A 9,738-nucleotide genomic window follows, 5' to 3' on the forward strand; every position below is an offset into this window, starting at 1 on the left:
AGCCACTCAACATTTTCATCATGGTCTTCTCCTCTTGACCCCCAAAGAATAAGAAAATAAATAAAACTATTTACACGGGAAAGCTCCCAACAAGCAAAAGAAGAATGAGAAATCTTTTTGGGTTTTCTTTTAATTACTACTACTACTACTACTACTACTACTACAGGCATGGAAAGTAAACTAGCTAAAAGCTACAACTATTTTTTTGGTTTTTCTTAAGGTTTTTCAAACACACAAGAAGAAGGCTTAGAAAAGAAAATAAACTAGCATGGATAGTACAATGAAAAAGTATGAGCACCGACAACTAGAATGAGTGTGTCAACATGAATGTAATGTCGGTGAGAAATACGTGCCCCCCCAAGCTTAGGCTTCTGGCCTAAGTTGGTCTATGCCCATGGATCGAAGCTACTCTCTCCGGTGTACTGAGGAGGGTCCTGAGGGTGCCACTGGTTGGCGATCTCCTCCGGATCCCACTGATAAACAGACTATCGATAAGGGTCAAGTGGTGGCTCAGACTAAGGCTCTGTGACTTGTGTCAGTCTCCAGTATGCATAAATGGCCTCGGGTAAGATGAGGTACATGCCTGAAAGTATGTTAAACAAAGAGGGTGCAGGTAAGGTAATAGTCTGACAGTGAGTTTTATCAAATATCAAATTATACTTAAGCATCTTCTTCTTATTTTTAACAATAAATTCATGTGTTGTCATACTCTTATAATCTAGAAAAATAGGGGCATCAACTTTTCCTCTTTCTAATAATGCCTAATAGGTATCTCAAAGTGTTTATCAAGGTGTGAAGCAAAGATGCCTCCGAAGATGGGGCCCTTTGTACGGTTTAGACTTAATCGTTTAGCAACAATAGCGCCTAAGCTGAAAGTTGTATCACGAAACAAAGCATGGTGCAAAATGACAAGATCAGGAGCACTAAGATTTCCACTGTTCCCGCGACCAATTAAGCATCTACTAGCAAATATCGCAAAGTAACGTAGAACAGGAAAATGTATACTAGTAATTCTTGCATCGGAAACTTTCCGCGTTTCCCCTACAACAATTCTATCAATAAATCCATCCACATCACTACGATGTGGTTCCTCGATGGTGCCCACAAAGGGTATCTTGCTGACCCGACAAAAATCATGGAGTGACATCTCCTTAACCTCACCATATAAGTGAAACTCCACTGAAGGTGGTGATTTCTTAGCATGGAAATAAAAAATTTGCACGAAAATATTAGTGAGTAGGAGATACTGTTCACGCTGGTCGTGGAGGAAGTTGGCGAGGCCTGCATTCTTAGCCAAGTAATAAAAGTCATCGTAAATTTCGGCGGCTCTCAAGAATGCATCACAAGGCCATTCGCATGGCCGAACCTCCGCAGTACGAGGAAGATTGTCTTTGGGCTTTTTATTCTCCTCATTCTTCTTATCCTTCGAGCTTCGGCTCGAAGAGCTCCTCAACAATCTCTTCATCATTTTCTTTATCTGAAAAATTTCTGAAATTTTTTAGTGACTCAAAATAAAAGTGAACCAAACTCAATAAGATTGGTAGCAACTACTCCCACAAGTGCCTAGAGGCTATATCATGCATTAAAACTACTTTGGACCATATAAATTTGACATGCAAGCTCAAGAACAGGGTCACCTTAACAGCAAAAATTTGCAATAAATAAAGCAATAGAACAAAAACTAATTGGACCTTTGAAGGAGTCACATACCAAAGAACAATCACCTAGAACAATTTTGTGAATGGAGCTTTGAGCAAAGAGATCGAAAATGGCAGCAAGATGAGCTAGAACACGGGTTTGAGCTATGTGAGGATTTTTTCTGGAGGAAGACAAAGTGAGTGGGTGCTGGAATAAGTGGAGGGGGTCCACATGGGGCCCACAAGGTAGCCCCAGGGGTGGGCGCGCCCTGTGCCCTCGTGGCCAAATGGGGGGTCCCCTAGCGTGTTCTCAGTGCCAGAAATTCTTAAATATTCTACAAAAACCCATATTTCATTTTCAGGACATTTGGAGAACTTTTATTTTCAGGGTATTTTTATTGCAAGGATAATTCAGAAAACATACATAAAATACTATTTTTGCTTTATTTAACCTAAATAACATAAAGTAAAAGGAGGGTACAGAGAGTTGTGCTTTCTAACTTCATCCATGTCGTGCTCATCAAAAGGAATCCACTAACAAGGTTGATCAAGTCTTGATAACAAACTCTTTCGGAATAACATGAAACCAAAGAATTTTCGAATAACACTAGGTTACCTAAATGGGGATATGCATGTCCCCTACAATAAGAATATCATATTTCTTCTTGACAGTAGGAAGAGGGAATTCAAAACCTCCAATAGTAATCGTTGAAATTTTTCCAATAGAATTGATACTGTGGACTTGAGGTTGTTTCCTCGGGAAGTGTATCGTATGCTCATTACCATTGACATGAAAAGTGACATTGCCTTTCTTGCAATCAATAACAGCCCGTGCTGTATTCAAAAAGGATCTACCAAGGATAATCGACATACTATCGTCGTCGGGAATATCAAGAATAACAAAGTCCGCTAAAATAGTAACATTTGCAACCACAAAAGGCACATCCTCACAAATACCAATAGGTATAGCAGTTGATTTATCGGCCATTTGCAAAGATATTTCAGTAGGTGCCAACTTATTCAAATCAAGTCTACGATATAAAGAGAGAGGCATAACACTAACACCGGCTCCAAGATCACATAAAGCAGTTTTAACATAGTTTCTTTTAATGGAGCATGGTATAGTTGGTACTCCTGGATCTCCTAGTTTCTTTGGTATTCCACCTTTAAAAGTATAATTGGCAAGCATGGTGGAAATTTCAGCTTCCGGTACCTTTCTTTTATTTGTAACAATAGCTTTCATATACTTAGCATAAGGATTCATTTTAAGAATATCAGTCAAACGCATACGCAAAAAGATAGGTCTAATCATTTCAACAAAGCGCTCAAAATCCTCATCATCCTTTTTCTTGGATGATTTAGGAGGAAAAGGCATGGGTTTTTGGACCCACGGTTCTCTTTCTTTACCGTGCTTCCTAGCAATGAAGTCTCTCTTATCATAACGTTGATTCTTTGATTGTGGGTTATCAAGATCAACAGCAGGTTCAATCTCTACATCATTGTTATTGCTAGGTTGAGCATCAACATGAATATCATCATTATCACTAGGTTCATGTTTATTACCAGATTGTGTTTCAGCATCAGAAATAGAAATATCATTGGGATTCTCATGTGTGTCAACAATAGGTTCACTAGAAGCATGCAAAGTCCTATCATTTTTCTTTTTCTTCTTCTTAGAAGGACTAGGTGCATCAACATTAGTTCTCTGAGAATCTTGCTCAACTCTCTTAGGGTGGCCCTCAGGATACAAAGGTTCCTGAGTCATTCTGCCCCCTCTAGTCATAACTCTAACAAAATTATCATTTTTCTTATTACTTAATTCATTGAGCAAATCATCTTGTGCTTTAAGCACTTGTTCTACCCGAGTGGTAACCATAGAAGCATGTTTACTAATAAGTTTAAGGTCACCTTTAACTCTAGACATATAATCACTCAAGTGTTCAACCATATAAGCATTATGTTTCAATTGTCTACCAACATAAGCATTGAACTTTTCTTGTTTAACAATAAAATTATGAAACTCATCCAAGCATTGGCTAGCAGACTTATTATGAGGAATATCACCTTCATCAAATCTATAGAGAGAGTTTACCTTTACTACCTGTGTCGGGTTATTAAGACCATGCATTTCTTCAGGTGGTAAATTCTTAACATCTTCAGCTTTAATACCCTTTTCTTTCATATATTTCTTTGCCTCTTGCATATCTTCAGGACTAAGAAATAGAATACTCCTTTTCTTCGGAGTTGGCTTAGAAGTTGGTTCAGGAAGTGTCCAATCATTATCATTACTCAATATATTATTCAATAGCAATTCAGCTTGCTCAACAGTTCTTTCCCTGAAAACACAACCAGCACAACTATCCAGGTGGTCTCTGGAAGCATCGGTTAGTCCATTATAAAAGATATCAAGTATTTCATTTTTCTTGAGAGGATGATTAGGCAAAGCATTAAGTAATAGGAGAAGCCTCCCCAAGCTTGTGGGAGACTCTCTTCTTCAATTTGCTCAAAATTATATATTTCCCTTAAGGCAGCTTGTTTCTTATGAGCGGAGAAATATTTAGCACAGAAGTAATAAATCATATCCTGGGGACTACACACACAACCAGGAGCAAGAGAATTAAACCATGTTTTAGCATCACCCTTTAATGAGAACGGAAATAACTTAAGGATATAGTAGTAACATATTTTTTTCCTCGTGAGTGAATAGGGTGGCTATATCATTCAATTTAGTAAGATGTGCCACAACAGTTTCAGATTCATAGCCATAGAAAGGATCAGATTCAACCAAACTAATTAACTCAGGATCGACAGAGAAATTATAATCCTTATCAGAAATAGAGATAGTTGAAGTAGCAAAAGCAGGGTCATATTTCATTCTAGCATTCAAAGACTTTTCTTTCAGCTTAGCTAATAGTTTCTTAAGATCATATCTATCTTTGCAAGCAAAAAGGTCTCTAGCAGTTTCTTCATCCATAACATAACCCTCAGGCACCGCAGGCAATTCATATCTAGGGGGAGAATCTTCATCACCACTTTCATCAATATTATCTGTTTCAATAATTTCGTTCTCTCTAACCCTAGCAAGTTGTTCATCAAGAAATTCACCTAATGGCACGGTATTATCAAGCATAGAAGTAGTTTCATCATAAGCATCATGCATAGCAGAAGTGGCATCATCAATAACATGCGACATATCAGAATCAATAATAGGTGTAGGTGTCGCAAATTTACTCATAACAGAAGGTGAATCAAGTGCAGAGCTAGATGGCAGTTCCTTACCTCCCCTCGTAGTTGAGGAAAAAATCTTGGTTCTTTCATCTTTCAAGTTCCTCATAGTGATCAACAGATATAAATCCCAAGTGACTCAAAGAATAGATCTATGCTCCCCGGCAATGGCGCCAGAAAATAGTCTTGATAACCCACAAGTATAGGGGATCGCAACAGTTTTCGAGGGTACAATATTCAACCCAAATTTATTGATTCAATAGAAGGGGAGCCAAAGAATATTCTCAAGTATTAGCAATTGAGTTGTCAATTCAACCACACCTGAAAGACTTAATATCTGCAGCAAAATATTTAGTAGCAAAGTAGTATGGAAGTAACGGTAATGGTGACAAAAGTAACAGTTGTAATTTTTGTAGCAACGTAACAGTGGCAACGGAAAAGTAACTAAGCAAAGATCAATATGTGAAAAGCTCGTAGGCAATGGATCAATGATGGATAATTATGTCGGATGTGATTCCTCATGGAAGAGTTATAACATAGGGTGACACGGAACTAGCTCCAGTTCATCAATGTAATGTAGGCATGTATTCCGAATATAGTCATACGTGCTTATGGAAAAGAACTTGCATGACATCTTTTGTCCTACCCTCCCATGGCAGTGGGGTCCTATTGGAAACTAAGAGATATTAAGGCCTCCTTTTAATAGAGTATCGGACCAAAGCATTAACACTTAGTGAATACATGAACTCCTCAAACTACGGTCATCACCGGGAGTGGTCCCGATTATTGTCACTTCGGGGTTGCCGGATCATAACACATAGTAGGTGACTATTGACTTGCAAGATAGGATCAAGAACTCACATATATTCATGAAAACATAATAGGTTCAGATCTGAAATCATGGCACTCGGGCCCTAATGACAAGCATTAAGCATAGCGAAGTCATAGCAACATCAATCTTAGAACATAAAGGATACTAGGATCAAACCCTAACAAAACTAACTCGATTACATGGTAAATCTCATCAACCCATCACCGACCAGCAAGCCTACGATGAGATTACTCACGCACGACGGTGAGTATCATGAAATTGGTGATGGAGGATGGTTGATAATGACGATGGCGACCAATTCCCCTCTTCGAAGCCCCGAACGGACTCCAGATCAGCCCTCCCGAGGAAGATTAGGGCTTGGCGGCGGCTCCGTATCATAAAACATGATGACCTCCCGAGGAGTTGGGGTTGAGGTCGGTGGAGTCCCAGGGGGGCCACGAGGCAGGGGGCGCGCCCCAGGGGGGCACCCTGCACCCTCATGGACAGGGTGTGGGCCGCCTGATGCTTATTCTTTCGCCAATATTTTTCATTAATTCCAAAATGTGTCTCCGTGGATTTTCAGGTCATTCCGAGAACTTTTATATCTGCACAAAAATAACACCATGGCAGTTCTGCTGAAAACAACGTCAGTCCGGGTTAGTTACATTCAAATCATGCAAGTTAGAGTCCAAAACAAGGGCAAAAGTGTTTGGAAAAGTAGATACATTGGAGACGTATCTATGCGTCGGTCCGGACGTGCTCCGCTCCTTCCTTCCTTCCTATTTCTAGGCCTAGTGCTTCATGGTTGCAGACCAATATTCGAGGAGGGGTGGTCACCGACCGCTCCGATGGTGCTAGGGATCTACTGGTCGGCTCAACGCCCGTACCTTGATGGTCTCCAGATGGGGTGGTGACCTTGGTGGCGGAGCTGTGGGCTCGTGGGTGGAGCTCATGGCTTGGGTGCTGACGGGGTCACTGTCATGTCCACGTGGGTGGTATGGGGGTGGGTCTTCGACGTTCTACGGTGGTGGTGCGTCTGGCGCTCTCATGTCGGGCCATACACCGGGTGGAGGTGGAGGGTGGTGGCCAGGGTGAAAACCTCACCTTCCTCTGGCCAGGCCGACGGTAGTGGCGTCCATGCATTCATCCCTTCTTGAAGGCACCATCTCGGTGTCCCTGCGTCCTTCGTGTTACTCTGGGTGAAAATATGGATTCAGTGGATAGGGCGGTGGTGGCACTGCAGTGTCATTTCTTTCTTGGAGACACCATTTTTGAGATCTTGGTCCGTCGGATTTCGGCTTCGTCTCCTCACGATGACCCGTTCATAGTTGAGAGCTCCTTCGATCCCAAGCTATGCTCTATCCGTACACTTGTTGTTTGCTCTGGGGTAGTTGGAGTATTGTTGTTGTTCATCAGCTCCCTTGTCTCTGCCTTGGGTGTGTGTGTGGTGTGGGGTTGTATGCATTTTCTATGTTGTTTGTTGCTTTATATATAAAGCGGGGCGAAAGCCTTTTTAGGATTTGAAATCATAATCATTTTAGGAGAATTTTATGTCGGATATGACCAATGAGGTTAAAGAGCATACGAACCTTAGAAAATATGACTTGGGGAATCCAAATTGTCCTACGTTTGATGTTGGGGGAACATTGCCCACAACAAGAAAAGAACAACACAGATACTCAAGGCAAGAGGTCCGACACTCACAATATCTGAGGATCTTTTGTTAGTTAAATCTTAGTTGGTGAAAGTGCTAGTTATCAACTAGACGGGTGAATGGGAGATTTTTATCAAACTCTTTGAAACAGGTTAAGTATTCGAAAATGCGGAAGGAATAGTAGTGCAAAACAATACAAGACGGAAGTAGAACTAATCTAATCATGTAATCAATGAGAACATACAATCATCAAGATAAGGGATACCATGCAAACTAAATAGCAATATATCTAAAACAAGCAAACATACAAGCACACACATAGGAACTATTAGGCTAAAGACAAAAGAAAGCATGGTAAAGAAAGTCTTCAAGCAAAGTCTTCATACAAAGAAGCAAGCAAAGTCTTCACAATACAGAACGCAAAGTAAAGTAGTGAAGAGATAGAACCAGTTGCTCGGAGAAGACTCAAAATTTGTTGGACCAGTTTCAGTTGTTGTGACAAATTTACGTTTAGTTGGAGATGCTGTGATTGAACTGAGAAGACCAAGTCTTCACCTTATTATTCTTGAGCTAAGGTCACTCAAACCTCTCGCCAAATCACTCGTGGTAAGTATTCAAGGTAGACTTTTGAAACCTTTACAAACTTGTTCACAGGCACTCCATAATGGTCCCTTGGAAGCTCAGAACATGACGCCTAACCGTCTAGAAGATCACAATATTCAAGTGTAATAAGTCTTTGGTTCACTAAGAATAAAAATTCTTCAGTGATGCTCAATCACTTTGGGTTCTGAGCGTTTGCGGGTTTTTTCTTGCAGAAATTCCCTCAAATGCTTCAGAGGTTGGATTTCTCTAGATGACAATTGTCATGCAATAACTCAAAGCAGCCAACAACTTATGGTGGAGGGGGTGGCTATTTATAGCCGGGGTAGCATCCCAACATGATATGACCGAAATGACCCTGGGTGAATGACCAAAGGACACGTGTCCCAATGGTCAGATTTCAAACACAATACAACAACTTTACTTGGGATACAATCAAAGCTGACTCAACCACTCAGAAGAGTTTTCCAATGTCTTCACCTAAAGAATTAGGTTTGGGTTGTGATGACCCACAAGTATAGGGGATCAATCGTAGTCCTTTCAATAAGTAAGAGTGTCGAACCCAACGAGGACCAGAAGGAAATGACAAGTGGTTTTCAACAAGGTAATTTCTGCAGGCACTGAAATTGTTGGTAACAGGTAGTTTGATAGCAAGATAATTTGTAACAAGCAAGTAACGGTAACGGTAAATAAAGTGCAGCAAGGTAGCCAATTCTTTTGTGGCAAAGGATAGACCAAAATGGTTTCTTATCATAAGCAAAGCGTTCTTGAGGGCACATGGGAATTTCATCTAGTCACTTTCATCATGTTGGTTTGATTCGCGTTCGCTACTTTGATGATTTGATATGTGGGTGGACCGGTGCTTGGGTGTTGTTCTTACTTGAACAAACCTCCGACTTATGATTAATCCCCTCACAAGCATCGACAACTATGATAAAAATATTAAGATAAAATCTAACCATAGCATTAAACATATGGATCCAAACAATCCCTTACAAAGTAGCACATAAACTAGGGTTTAAGCTTCTATCACTCTGGCAACCCATCATCTAATAACTACTCCACAATGCATTCCCTTAGGCCCAAATATGGTGAAGTGCCATGTATTCGACATTGATACGTCTCCAACGTATCTATAATTTTTGATTGTTGCATGCTATTATATTATCAACCTTGGATGTTTTATATGCATTTATATGCTATTTTATATGATTTTTGGGACTAACCTATTAACCCAGAGCCCAGTGCCAGTTTCTGTTTTCCCCTTGTTTCAGTGTTTCGCAAAAAAGGAATATCAAACGGAGTCCAAATGGAATGAAACCTTCGGAAAAGTTATTTTTGGAAACAAAGCAATGCATGAGACTTGGAGTGCACGTCAGGGGATCAACGAGGAAGCCACGAGGCAGGGGGCGCGCCCACCCCCCTGGGCGCGCCCTCCACCTTGTGGGCCCCTCATGGCTCCCCTGATGTATTTCTTCTGCCTATATATATCCATATACCCCGAAACTATCGGGGAGCACAATAGATCAGGAGTTCCGCCACCAGAAGCCTTCGTAGCCACCGAAAACCAATCTAGACCCGTTTCGGCACCCTGCCGGAGGGGGAATCCCTCTCTGGTGGCCATCTTCATCATCCCGGTGCTCTCCATGACGAGGAGGGAGTAGTTCACCCTCGGGGCCGAGGGTATGTACCAGTAGCTATGTGTTTGATCTCTCTCTCTCTCTCTCTCTCTCTCTCTCTCGTGTTCTTGAGGTGATACGATCTTGATGTATCGTGAGCTTTGCTATTATAGTTGAATCTTATGATGTTTC

Source organism: Triticum dicoccoides, chromosome 3A (genome assembly GCF_002162155.2).
Source record: "Triticum dicoccoides isolate Atlit2015 ecotype Zavitan chromosome 3A, WEW_v2.0, whole genome shotgun sequence".
Classification (NCBI taxonomy): Eukaryota; Viridiplantae; Streptophyta; class Magnoliopsida; order Poales; family Poaceae; genus Triticum; species Triticum dicoccoides.